This window comes from Drosophila albomicans, chromosome 2R (genome assembly GCF_009650485.2).
Source record: "Drosophila albomicans strain 15112-1751.03 chromosome 2R, ASM965048v2, whole genome shotgun sequence".
In the NCBI taxonomy this organism is placed as follows: Eukaryota; Metazoa; Arthropoda; class Insecta; order Diptera; family Drosophilidae; genus Drosophila; species Drosophila albomicans.
Genome location: NC_047631.2, coordinates 28,431,754 through 28,446,815, shown reverse-complemented (window position 1 = coordinate 28,446,815; position 15,062 = coordinate 28,431,754).

Genomic DNA, 15,062 nt, shown 5'->3' with positions numbered 1-15,062 from the left:
AAACAGGAAGAACAGCAGTAAGAAGTCTAGCAAGAAACGGGAAATTACAATAATGGTTAACTTGGAAAGATAATTCAAAAAATAGGAAAATAAAATTACATTTCTCTATGAGAATATTTAGTAAGATATTATTAAGAACATAACAGCAGCAAAAACGTGAATCACTTTGCTATTTCATTAAAGAATGTTTGCGCATACAAAGTAGATTAAAGCAAAGATAATGACAATGATAATTATTCATTTATGTAAATAAAAAGTAGTCGTCAGTTTATTAAAAATATTACAAATATGTAGTTGAATATATTTCCAAGTAATAATTGCTTACGAAAAGCTAAGAAATTTTTTGTTGTATTTTTTATTTACGAGTTATTTTAAAGTAATTTTTCTGTTATTTAAAGCATTTAAAAACAAACTGAATAAGAAGAAAAACTTCTTAAATTATGTTGAATTAGCATTTCGTAAAAATGTTGATGATAATTTTTTTTTATTATTCCAAAGAGTGGAAATAATTCATTTGCACTTGCTTGATTTGATGTTTGTTAGAAGTTCCAGCTTAAAAATATCATGTGGCCACTTTTCGCCACAGAGATTGCAACACATTTGACATTTTGTGTTGACGTTGACAAGAAGCAAAAGTTCTTGAGAATGTCCATCACGCACATCAAGAATGCAAACAGGCAATAAAAAATAACAGAAAAGCACACCAAACAACACTTGAACAACGCAACAAATTCAAAAGAAATGCTCCAAATACGAATAACACAAAATGGGGAAAGAAGCATAAATATTGTTTTCGACTCTCAATCAACAAGTTGAAAGCGTCCAACAAAATCAAAGGCGAAAAATAGTGAGAGAGAGAGAAAAAAAACAAAATCCTGGAACTGTTGCAATGAATATTGCGTAGTCAAAAGTCATCAAAACTCAAAACACACACACTTACGCATACGTATGCATGTGTGTGGGCCCGACGGCGAAAAAAGCGAACTCAACAACATAATAAACAATTTGTACATTAATTTTTAATGCGGTTAACATGTGTTCTCCCTCCACAACACACACACACACACACACATGCAGTTTCAGTCTCACTCACACTCACACATACGTATGCAGTCCCTCACTCGCAACCGCAGCTGCCTTTTAAAAGTGTATGCGTGTGTGTGTGTGTAAAAAGGTGGAGCTTCAATAATTTTTCTCACTTGACGCCAACGCTAACTGCGACGCCGAGCAGCGCGAGAATTGTGAGCGCTTGACGCTTTTTTTTTTGCTTTGGTGTTTTTGTTGTTCCCTCATTTCATGTTTTTGTTTTCTGCCGCTCGCCGCCTTCACTTTGTATGTTAATTAGCTTTCGCTCTTCACTATTTGTGTGCACGATTGTCAGCGTGTGTATACGTTTCTGCATTTGTGAGTGTGTGTGTGTGTCTGTGTGTTTGCGTGGGTGTGCTAATGAGCGAGGTGTTTGTTTACTACACATAGGTGTCTGCTCAGCTGCTCAGCTGGCATTGGTCGCTTTGCACCTGTTGCCGCCTCATTGGTTGCCGAACGATTTTCACGGCTACGGCGACTGCGACGTCGGCCATTGAACGAACATTTCATAATGGATTAACTAACAAAACAAAAAACTTTTCATTGCTATGCCAAATTTGTAAATATATTAATGTTATTCAATGGATAAATATACAGAACAAAAAACTATTCATTGCTATGCCAAATTTGTTTATATATTAATTTTATTCATTGCCTTGAAAGTTTTGTTTATATAAAAATACTACATAAATAATTGACGATAAGTACGAGTATGGAGGTTTTAATAGTTCGATAAAGTGTGTGAACAAATCTATTTTAAGTAAATTTATATAAATTCTTATATATTTAAAATTGCTTATTAGAAATGTTAAAGTTATATGCACTATATTAATGATATGGTGTAACGTATTTAATATAAAATATTTAAGTTTAGGCATTATAAATTATATTTTTATATAATTTGCTAGACAATAACAATACTTAGATCCATGTAGTTTATTTTAAGAACTTTATAAACCTTAAAAATTGTGCAGGTATCCTAAATATGTATTTAATATCTTTTAGCGTTTGTGAGTTTAAGTTTAATTTGAAATTAAGGAAACAGTTAAATATTGTAGTTATTATTTTGTGTTCTAACTTATGATGATGTGATAATGATGATATATTGTACATAACATATACAATGTAAACTTTTTTTCAAGGCAACAAAATGATTTTAAATACTTCTATTTGCTTTGTGATTAAGGAAAAAGATTGTTTTGTTTATCATATTATAAATTTTGTATTTAGTATTTCAATTATAAAAATTATGTAATTATTATGCTATAAATTTTGTACTTCAAAGCCTGTTTTTAAGCTCATTAGATTATTTTTTGGTATCCATTTTATAATATTGTATTTTTTTTATTTAAATACATTTTACCAAAAAATAAAGAAAATATTAAATATATTTTAGATTTTTCTTTCTTCTATTAAAATATATTTTTATCTTAAGTTAAACACTCTACTGAATTGTGTACTTTTTCATTGATTTATCAACTTTGCAATGTGAAGGAATTGTGACTAATTAAAGCAAATGTTAAGTAATGAAATGTAATAATAATCCCCGTATGCGAGTTGTAATCAAATTCCCGTTGACCGCGTGAATTACCCGAAGTGCAGCTTTGATAACTTTTTGGTTGGCTGCCCTTATTTTCAATTTGCCAATAATGTGGCACAACTATTCTAAGGCAGTGTGCAGCACACTTGGTGGTTTACTTTTTTCTTTTTTTTGCAGTTTCAATCCCGCATTAGCATTCGCTTTGATTTGATTTAGTTCCCAAGCAGAAAACCTCCCACTAACCGTGAGAATGACTTCACAATCGACCCACTTCATAAGCGGTACCTACATAAGTAAATACATTTATATCGAGTGAGTTCTTAATTTAAATTGGATTTCTCGATCGATGTTTCGCTCTATGCAATTGTAATTGCAGTTTCATGCCGTGTCAGTTGCTGTTGTTGCTGCGGGTCCCACATAAAAGTGCGATAAAATGCGAGTACTTCGCTCTCGCACTTCTTGTACTTCTCTCGCTCTCTCTCAGGGATTGACGTCATCGGAAGGAAGGAAGCCGACGACGACGACGACGATGACGATAGCTGTCATTAACTTTTGCCGTTAAGCAATCAATTTATTTCACTTTATAATTACGCGTACACATCGGATAACCTAAAAGTGAGCAGCCCTCGTTTCTCCTTTCTCCTTCTTCTCCATCTCGGGGCTTCTCTCGATCGGTGGGAAAATATAATAAGTGAGCGAGAGAATAGTTTGCAATCCTTTTAAGAGGTGACCCCCAGCATAAGGGCGCAGCATTTTTCACACATTACGGCTGCAAGGCGGTTCCTCACTCAAACACACACACACTCACACACACATCTGTCCACGCTCTCACATACTTAGAGATATCTTCATCTAAACATTCTCAATTGCGGGCGACGCGTAGATTCGGTTTCGGTTTCTGGGTATTGAATTGCATGCATGTTTCTCGTTTCTACAATTTTTAATTAGCAGTAAACTTTGCGCGGCATTTTACCAAAAAAATAAGCAACTAAAGAGTTGTGTGATAAGGATGTGATGGACTAAGAGATACCTATTAAAATGTTATTTTTATATATTTATCAAAATAAGTAAACAAAGTTATAAGTATAACTTGATATAAGATGGTAACAATGGTTTTAAGCTGAAAAATATTATAATCAGTATGGAAATAATAGATTTCAGAGAATGATCTATTTATAATATGTGTAAAAAGTGAAAATTAAATGAAATAATTCATATAACATATGTATTACAAATTCATTCTGAAAAAATCGCAACACTTCTCTACTTAGATGAGTGAGGAAGTTTAATTAAATATCTTGTTTATATTATAATATCTTTAAAATATAATAGCTCAAAAAAGTGAACCAAAGAAAAAGATATACAAAGTTTATTTCATTCCATAGAAAAGAGAAGAAGTTTAATGAGCTATCTTGCTTGCAATATTTTTTGAAGTATAATAATATAATAGATCAAAAAGTAAACCAACGAAAAAGATACAATTTGTATTGCACTCAAAAAATACATAACAAAAAATAGCAACAACAATCGTAGCTAGAAAAGTAAATAAGTTTAATGAACTATCTTTTGTGTAAAGTATGTGAAAGTTAAACATGTTTACATAAAATAATTAAAATAAAGGTTAAAAATAGAATAATATAAATATTTCAATTCTTGTTTGATTTTATTTTTCTTTATCTTCATAAAGAATATATTTCTAAAATGTATCTATAACTTATACCATCTTTTTGTAGCCTTCGCCTAGACCTTCTAGCACAGTATACCCTTTCAAACACCCTTTTGATATGCAGGGTATTTAAACAATTCGAAACCGAAGTGAACCGAACCCAAATGTAATGACAGCATAAATACTTACTTGGCGTTCTAAATGATGTTGCCAGTGGTACGAATGAGAATGTGGCATGCATTGTGTGTGTTTGTTGCCTGAGTGCAGTCTTGGTATCGATGTTGGTGGTTGTGGTGCTCGGTGGTGCTTGCTTTGGTGGTTTACAATTGGGGTCGGTCTCTCTCTCCCTCTCTCTATCCCTCCCTCTCTCCCTCTCTTTTGCCCTATTGAATCTCAAGTGCTGCAAGAGTCGCGGCGCGTTTTTGTGGCTGCTTCTGCTCATTTCATTTAACACTTTATGTGACAGTTAAGTGCAGGCAAATGTCAAATTTTTGTTTCTAATACATGTTGTATTTGTGGGAGTGGGGAAGGAGGAGGTGGAAACGGATTGGGGCACAAAACATGAGGGGGGAAGATATCTATGTAGTCAAGTGCAAGATTCTGAGTGTGGGAAGATTTTCTGTGTGTGGTGTGAAAAAGTGTTGACTTGACTTTCGATTGCAACTTGCAATCGATGTTGCAGAAGTTCAATGCTCTGAGTCTGTTTAAAGTCATTGCAACGCGTGGCAGCAGCAACAGCAGCAGCATAAACCGAGAATCATCATTATCGTCATCTGTTTTCATAACTGTCAATTGTTGACTTTACATCGATCTCCGAATCAACAATACAAAACTCGACAAGGACAACGGCAAAGGCAACGGCATTTGAATGGCATGCCAAATTATCCCTTTCTTTGTCACCGGTTTTTCATTCACAAAACCCGAAGAGAGCGAGACAGCAGCTGTCTTGGGTTAGAGCGAGAGAGCGAGACACGAGCTAGGCACGTGCTGTTCTCTGGCAGCGGTTTGACTTGAAAATGTACGAAACAAAAAAATGTTTTGCGGTTCTCCCCGATTTTACCTGCATTTGCTTTGTGCAGAGGGGAGAAGAGCGAGAGGCAGCAAGAGAGAGAGAGAGAGAGAGCGAACACAAACTGCCCTCATATTCGAGCCGTTTTACCGTTTTCAAATGCACTCGAAAACATTTCGATATGTAATTCAATATTTTTAGACGGTTGTTTGCTTTACGCAAAAATCATTTACATTGACAGCCGGGAATTTCATACTAGAGATGGGTGCGTGATGGCTAAGAACACGATTTAGAAACGATAAAGTTGAAATATCGTCAAAATTTCATTGCGTTTGAGAAAGAATTAAAAAAAGTAGAAACGACAAAGTTTTAATAGTTTTGAAATTTCATTGAGTTTGAGAAGAATCTTTTGTATTTTAGTTAATTTATAATCAATAAAACATATATATAATATTTAATGTTTTATCCTAATTTTTGCATTGTTGTTAATTGTAAATTTATGGTGAATTTAATATACAGCATTTTGAAAACGATGAGCATGAAATAACAAAGATTTTAAGCAGACAATTTTATTTCAATTAATTTAAAATAATTCCATATTTCAATCAAATATTTAAATTTAATATTTTATGATCAAAGAAGCATTTTAGTTATCTTCAAGTACAAATGTTAAAAAATATTAATTTCAGTCAAAAGTTACTACACTTTCAGTCCAGATTTCTATTTACTATAAGATAATGTTGATTAGTAGAGATTTCTCAAAACTTTCCGAATTATTTCAACATATTCAAAATTCTTTTTTTTCGTTTCTCTTTCAATCTTTGACAATAATATTCAATATTTGAAAGTTAAATTAATTTTCTAAGCTTCACTTTAGTAAAATATTGACTAATATTAACGATAATATTAAGTAGATCATGTTCTTTGGAGACTTCTCACAATATTTCTGAATTCTTTAAATAAATATTATTTGTTTCTCAGATATTTGAAGAATATCTTTGATTACTTTCCATAAAATTTCACCCGCATACATTCCATTAATTGGTTTTTCCTAATCTAGCTCACTCTAAACTCGTGTCACGTGCTCCCATCTCTAGTTAAAATTAATCAAATTTGAAAGAGATACAGAGATACATTTGCTTAGTATGCGCGTTTTCGAAACGCAGCTGCGCAAATAAATACTTGAGTTTAGTTCGAGTTCGAGATTGATGTAACTTTAGCCGCTAAAAGGTTGTGCCAAGCTCCAAAAAAAGGGCTAAGAAGCATGAAGCCAATTGCAATATGGAAGCACCAAAAAGATGCCACAACAGATAACGGAATGAGATGAAATGAAATTCTCAGATTTTATTGAAACAATATTTAATGTATAAGACGAGAGAAGTCCAAAAAAAAAAAAAAAAATGAAATAATAACAATAATAATAATAAATCCCATAACGCTGGCGGCGCGCACAATGAAAACAAAAACAAAAGCAGCTAAAGGGAAGGATAAGGTTGGCTGAACAAAGTTTACCTTGATGCGGCAGCCGAGAAAGAGAGAGACGAGCACAAAAGTGAACAAACAAATAAGCAAATGAACGCGCGCGCCGAAAAAGCACAATAATAACAAAAAAAAAAAAACGAATGAAAAAGAAAACGAGATTGCGGCACGCGACCTACCACAGGATGCACAAGGATTCAATGCGTCGAAACGTTGCACGTTGAATGTTGAACGTTGAACGTTGAGCAATCGAGCAGCAAAATCAAAGGCAAATACATAAAAACAAGTTTCGCGACTAGCTTCGAGTTGCTCTCGTTTGTTGATGTTGCTGCTATGGATGTTGTTGTTGTTGTTGTTGCTGGTGGTGGTTTGTGGCAGTCACATGTGCGACGCACCTTTTGCACAATTGCTCATCGGGTTCACATCTTTTATTCTTTTTTCACCTCAATCTGCGCTGGGATCGCGCATTTCGGTGATATCATCGCATCGGGGTTGCAGCCCTCATTTGTGCGAAAAGCGCCTGCAGCTACCGCCGGCTGTAGATTGTTGTTGTTGCTGTTGCTGCTGCTGCCTCTGTTTGTTGTAAGTAATCACCGTCATCATCATCAGCAACGGCAACGAAAGCGGCAGCAACGGGGAGGCGTCAAGGACAACTGGCGACAACATGTGCGTCATCGCAGCAGCAGCCACGCCACGTTTACTCATTATGCTCTTTGCTGTCCTCTGTTCTGGCTGCTCATTGTTGTTGCTATTTTGTGATTTTTTGGGCGAAATTATTGCGAAATCGCTATCCACGTGGCCAGAGCCAAAAACTCTGACTTGGCCGGCAAAACACATTTTTTGGGGGTAGCTTTCACTGCTTGTTACACCTTCCAGGCCGTTTGCCTTGACGCACAATGTTAATGGTAGAAAGAGAGTGTAACTGTGTGTGTGTGAGTGTGTATGTGTGTGTATGTGTGTGTGTAAGACTGTGTGTGTTTGTGTGTATGATAGCGACTGCGAAGCCAGCCGCAACAAAAACAATACAAAGCCAATGCCGTGCACCTTTATCGACTTTTGCTCTGCGCTTCTATCTGCGTGTGTGTGTGTGCATTTGTGTGTGTGATTTCTGCATATGTGTGTGTGTGTGTGCCTGCTGAGATTTAATGATTAACGCTGCAAAAACAGCCACTGTAATGTGCCTTGACCGGCTGTCGTTCACCTTTCAAACGCCCTCCACTTGAGGCCTTGCAAAAATGAATCAAATGGAACGCAGACATAAGTTGCCTTGATCAGCTGTAGCTACTATAGATAGAAATCTGTATCTGGTGGATGCAAAATGTTGTGAAGCCTGCCTCGTTTGATTACGGTCTAAATTAGTTTTTACTTTAAGCAGAAGGGAATGAAACGATGTACAATTAATGAATTCTATTTATTATGTTAAGTGTTTTCACTCTATTTCGTTGCTTTATGATAAAATAAATCTACTAAAATAAAATATTAATTAAACATCCTAAGAATTTAAACTACAAATTATTTACATATAAGAAAAAGCAAAGAAATTTACATTTATGTTTTAAATAGTAAATAAATGCCATAGCGAAAAGGCATAAATAATAAATGGCAACTATTTCATTTTATAAATAATTAAAATACAAATTTTGTTCTCTTCTGCAAAGACATTAATTTAAAACCAATTGAAAATGTTGTTCCCTTCTAAAAAGTTATTAACCTAGCACCAATTCGTTGCCATATATTTATGTGGATATTATTGGAACTCTTGAAATTTGAACGGAATTTTCGCTACTGCACATCTAATTACTTTTAGTTGTAATATTAATTGATTAAATTATGTTATGCCGTATTATAATGTAAAGAAAATTCTTATATTATTCAGTTTATTCCAATTTAATGATATTACATGATTTATCATTTAAAATAACTGAATGTTTATTGCTTTTAATGTTTAGACAAACCTCAATAAATTTCCTTTTAGATAGCATTTTAGCCAAGCTTCTAAAACCTTTAAATTTTGTTTTTTCAATATAGACAAATACTTTTTATACACGATGAGTGTTCATTATGTTCAGATTATCATAGCTAAGTATCTTAAAAATGTATTTATTTTTAAATTTAACATTTGGAGAAAGTTTCTTTTTTTAAATTGGCAGCATCGCCTTGGGCAATAAAAATGTATTCTAAATAACCCAATTGAAGTCTATTAAATATGCGATTCTCAATTCCTAATCTACTTTTAAATTTGAAATATAAACAGAATTATTGCATATTATTTGCAGCCCAACTTATAATGTTAGCTGCTTAGGCAAAAACTTGATTGTAAATCTTTAGGTCAATATCTATAATCTGAATGAGGTAATTACGTATTGTAAAATAAATGTATATCGAAATACAATGAAAACTATGCAAACATTATAATATACTTTGCGATCAAGTCAAAAACGCGCATTATTTACATTAATTAATGTCAAATAATGAAAAATATAAATGCAAAGGGTATCACTGAGGAAAATCCTTTATTGCAGCAAATGCTGCCTGCTGCCTGATATGAAAAGTAAACATAAACACGGCGCAGTAGAGATTCATTTCGATGTTGTTGAGTGTGGCACGAGCCGCAAATGCAAAAGGTAGCGAACGAAAATCGGCAGCTGAAAGCGACAGCAACCGGAAGTTGCCTGAAAGTATGCAATGACTTTTTCAACTGCGACCAATTGGCACAGTTGAGTGCGTGGATTGAGAAGTGTAGATACCTCGATTGCCAAAATGCGTCCCGCATTCATGCAGCCTGCTCTGTCGTTCTGTTCTGTTCTCTCCACCCGTATGTCAGCATTCTGCAGCAGACTAATCTGTCACGCTTAGTGCTTGAGCTCACCTATACTCAGCTATACATTCGAGGGCTTACCTGCGCGTGCAAGGCACACCTACCCCACACCATTGAGTTGTACACCCCATGTGGAAGAAGCAACCCTCTTCATTTACGGTTTAGCATAATGAAAAGTGCTGATGATGGCAAACGCCACCGCATCTGAAAAGGAATCTCGCATCGCATCGCTCGTAAAATGCAATTTAGGGTTGCAAAACGACACGACACGGAGGTTTCTGAAGAGCAGCGACACCTTTGCAGCCAGCAGCCAGAACAGAACCAGCATTAATCCTTCTGTTACTCTTTTGGGTGATTCGCAATTGTTCAATTGTTCGATTGCCCTCGCTGTTTTGGGAGGGTTGCTGTTCATGTTTGAGGTATTCAACCCAGAAGAAGGAGGGAGCCGTTATTAGTCCACATTTTGTTGTTGCCGGCACGCTGCTCAAATTTGATTGATTCAGCTGATGGTCAGAGCATGCTACCCAGGCCTGGGTGTATGTTATGCCTTATGAATTATGAGTTTAACATCGCTTTGCAACGAAGGTGTAACAAAGCCCATAAGCCAGCCGCAACAAGTCAAGTGGCAGAGCGCAAAAATCCAGCAACAAATCCCGTCATAACCAAAGTCGAAAGTTGCTTCGAATTCAACCCGTTTGAATGTTGGCTACTGACAGCTGTGCATGCAACGTTTGCTTCTATTTTTTTTTTTTTTTGGCTCACGTTACACGTTACGTTTTTGTTGCACCTTTTTTGCTGTTGCCACATGTGAGTTGTGTGTTTGGGGGGCGTGGGGCGTGGAGAAGCTGTCAGTTTTTTGGGCTGCTAGCAGATTGGTTTTGTCTGCGATTTTATTTGCTTTTTTCGGTAGCAACAGCAGCTCAATGTCCGCATTCGTGTCTGTGGTTTTGCTTAACATTTATGGTGTAGTTTCGCTTGAATCTTTTTCACTTTTTTTTGTTGCTTTTGCTTTGCAAACCGGAAATGGCTCATTGCACTTTGGCTACAGCAAAATGGCATTTAAAGCGCATTTCCGTTGGCTTTTTTTTTGGTTTGGCTTCAACTTAGTCAACATTCTGACATCGAATCATTCGTATTACTCAATTGCATTTCGAAATACGTTTTTTGCATTTGGGGTTGTCTCTACTCTAGAGGTACAACCCTCTATAAAGTTGCCACTGCTGCAACCTGGCGTGGCACGAGCTCAACTTGAACTGATGATGATGATGATGATGCTGCAAAAACGAAAAAAAAAATTCAAGTGAAATACAAAATGCTAAACCTGTTTAATGGTGGTGGCTAAAGCCGTAAAATGAATGCAGAAAAAACGGCGACAAAAGAAAATTTAAATTAGATTAATTGATTGAAATGCGAGGCAGACTTCGGTTCAGCTTCAGCTTCAGCTACTGACAGGCATCCCTGATACTCTGATGCTCTGATGCTGTCGCAGTTTGTTGCATGCGGGCCACGTTCCCAAAAACTACAACGAGCGAAATAAAAAATGTTGTATTGGCTTATTCTTTGTGCTGTTGTTGTTGCTCTCATAGTGCTCTTAGCTCGTCTCGCTGTATAGCCCAAGGTGTAAATAATGCGGCTTCTGTTTAATGAAGCGCAACTTTTGTAACGTCACGAGGTGGCAGCTGCGCTTGTTGCAGGTTGATGTGCCAAAGTTGCAGCTAAGCTTAACCAATGTGAATTGATGCGACTTAAAGTTGATCTAGATTGTTAGCTATGACTTTTGATAATGAAGTAAAATTGGATTACATTTAATATTAAGAAAAAAAGATCATGATATACATAAATGTAAAGTAGCTTGTTTAATTTCGAAATAATACAAGTATGATCTAAATTTACATGGGTTTAACATAAACTACGAGGAAACGTAAAAAGTACGATTTGACCTAAAAAAAAAATATCATAAATTCAGAAACTGAAATAGCATTCGTAATGTAATTTTTACTAAAATTTTTTAACCTATAATTTTATGTTATTTATATTTACCAAATTTATATTAAATTTCGATTCAATAAATAGTTCCTTAATGATTAATATAAAAGAATATACTTAAAGTTTACGATTTTTAAATGCTCTAAAAACTATTTAATGTTTCTTCAAGCCAAAGTATCTTACGTCATTTTTCTTTAAATTTAATCTCTAAATTTGAAATACTTTAGAGCTTATTATAACCAAAGATCTTTTTAATATTATAATGTAGTCTACATTTTATTCTATTAAATAGTTTACTGAATAAATAAGAATTTTGAATTCAAATTGCTTCGAGATCCATTTTCAAAACTTTTTAAACACAGTTTTATTATTATATGTTATGTTTTATTTATCAATGTTTGCGCTAATTATATATTGCTTTACATTTATTCGCTGTTTAATGTTGTTAAATATCTGTTGGTCATCTCTTGAGAATTGTAATATAATGTTTATTTCCCTATGGATCGCAACATCTTTTAACATAAACTTATCAGTTATTTATTGCTTACATTATTTCGCTGCGTAATGTTGCTAAATATCTTTTGTTGATATCTTGAAAATCCCTACGGATCATACTATCTTTTAAAATTTAAAGAGTTGTTATTTTTGAATTATTTATTGCTTACATTTATTCGCTGTTTAATGTCGTCGAATGTCTGCTGCTGATCTTTTTAAAAATGTTCCCCCAAACAAATATTATCTTTATTTGCCAGCTGATCGCAATTGAATTGTCGAATAAGCTTACCGAAAATTGATTTATGGCTTCCATTCAGTTTTCCATTTCATTTCGTTTCGTTTCGTAACTAATAAAGCGCTCAACGTCAAAGAGTTGTCTCGCTTCCCCGCTCTTTCTGGGTTTTTTTTCTGCCGTTGCAGCAGTTCATAAAATGTCGCGCTAAAATTATTAAATAAATGAAATAAAAATAAAAATAAAACAGACACCGAGAGCCGAGAGAACAACTTGAAATGGGCTTTAAACGAAACGCGCGTGTGCGTGCCTCAAGCGCAGCGCAGCTCAGTTCAGTTCAGCTCAGTGCAGAACATTTTTCGCGTATCTGTCGGATACATTTTCGTTGTGTTCAACTGACACATGTGAAGCGTCATGTGTGTATCTGTGTGTGTGTTCTACTATGTATGCTGGTATTCTTCGCTTGTGTTTATTTGCAAAAGTTATTAATTTTAATTGACTGTTGTGTAATGTTGTCGCTCTCGTCGTCGTCGTCGTCGTCGTTGTTGGATCGTGTAAAAATTCCACGAGCGCAACTCACTCGACACTTGGACACAAACAGCGGCCACTTCACGCTGCACTCGCACTGCAAAAGAAGTCAATGTCCTGGAGCTTTAATTGGACACACCATTTGACACTCGACTTCGACTGTTTATACCCGCTACTCATAGGGTAGAAGGGTATTATAAGTTAGTGCATGCGGGAAATGAACGCAATAGATATAAAAAGTCTTGATCAGTGTCAACAGCTGAGGCGATATAGCCATGTCTGTCTGTCTGTCTGTCTTTTCGAATAAAGCACTAGATTTTGGAAACTATATATATAATATAAGATAGAGCTGCGATTTGTTTGGGATTAGATAAAAATTGAAGAAGTTTTTTACGAAATAACTTTATATGGCAAAAATTGCCGCATATGACGAGTTGTAGTTGATTTGGTTGACAATCTGGTATATTTTATAATCTTTGATATATTATTATTATACCGTTCGGTATATTTTAGTATTGACAAAGTTTTAACACAATGGTATATTGCTATACCAAACATAACCTACGGTGTATTCAGTGTTTTGCAGTATATTTCGGTATATTTGTAGAATATGGTATATTTTATAATCTATGATATATTAATAATGCAATATTAATATACCAAATATACATTTCCGTATATTTTAGCATCGAATAATTTTCTACGTAATGGTATATTGTTATACCAAACATAACCTTCGGTATATTTTTAGTATTTTTCAGTATATTTTCGTATATTTTTAGAATATGGTATATTTTTATTAATGCAATACTGATATACCAAATATACCCTTCGGTATATTTTAGTATTGACAAATTTTCCACGCAATGGTTTATTGATATACCAAACATAACCTTCGGTATATTTTAGTATTTTGCAGTATATTTCGGTATATTTTTAGAATATGGTCTTATAAAAAAATGGCTAGCGAGTATCTCATAGTCGAGCACATTCGACTGCACATTTCTTACTTGTTTTAGCATTTTTGCCAGGGGGTAATGACGGTTATAATGTCGTCATTGTGCTAAAAATAGCCGGAAAATGCGTATAACTTGTCGGTCGTGTGTTGTAAATGTTGTAATTAGACGCGTCGTTCGTTAATGATTGAGATGCATTCAGTGGTCGAGTGTGAGATCGCTTCTTCTATTAACTGTTTGTTCAAATGCTAATTGAGGTATGCGCCAGCCACTTGTCACATTTGCCATAATTTTAATTGTTTAACTTATAATAGGCGCCACTTGTCATCAGGCATCAAGCTGCAGGCAGCAGGCGGACATCATCATCATCATCATTCAGCATCTTCTTCATCAACTGGATTCGGTTTGCATTGCAATTTAATGCATTTGTTGGCGCCAAAAAATGACAGCTTACTCTTTGCACACATATTAAATGATATTATCAACAGATCTTTTGATGAAGACAAATGATATGCACAACATGTCTAATTAATTGCGAAATACCAAAGCTACGCTTGCGGACTTTGCACCACAACGGGAAGTGCATTTTCCATTTTCCACTGGGTCAAATGTGTGTGCGTCTTTTATTCATACAATTTTTTTTCGCAATGATGACTCACAAGCGTTTGTCCAGTAATATTCTTGAGTGCAAAGTCTACGCTGAAGACAGCTGAGGATCGATAGCTTTAAACAGCTTTCAGTGTGCGAAAGCACATACAAAAAGTAGAAGTTGGAGATTCCTATGTATGAATAATGAACAAGATGACTCAGATTATGTTATTTATGTAACTTTTAATCAGCTTTTCATATGGGAAAGCTTAACATACAGCTCAAGCTTTAAGACGCTTTTAAATGTCATAAGTATAGATTAACTTATGCCTCTAAGAAAGTGGATAGGCTCTTATTGCATGGGTGGACTTTTCGCATATTATCTGCCGCTTCAAATAAATAAATGACAAGTACATTAAACTAAGATGGGTATTTTTATGATAAATACAACTTTAATGTAAGCTGCTGATCAAACTTAGCTTTATGAAGCTTTCGTCAGCTCAAAGCACAATAACCTAACACTTTGAAGCTAGCAAAGCTTTTACTTTCCTTTGACAAAAGTGGAATCTAATACTGACCTATTAACTTTCAAAGAAGATTTAGAATTTTTTTGCATTCTTCTCTATTAAGTGTTATTAACACCGATCTTTTGAGTGCTAGAACTCCACTGAGATAGAAT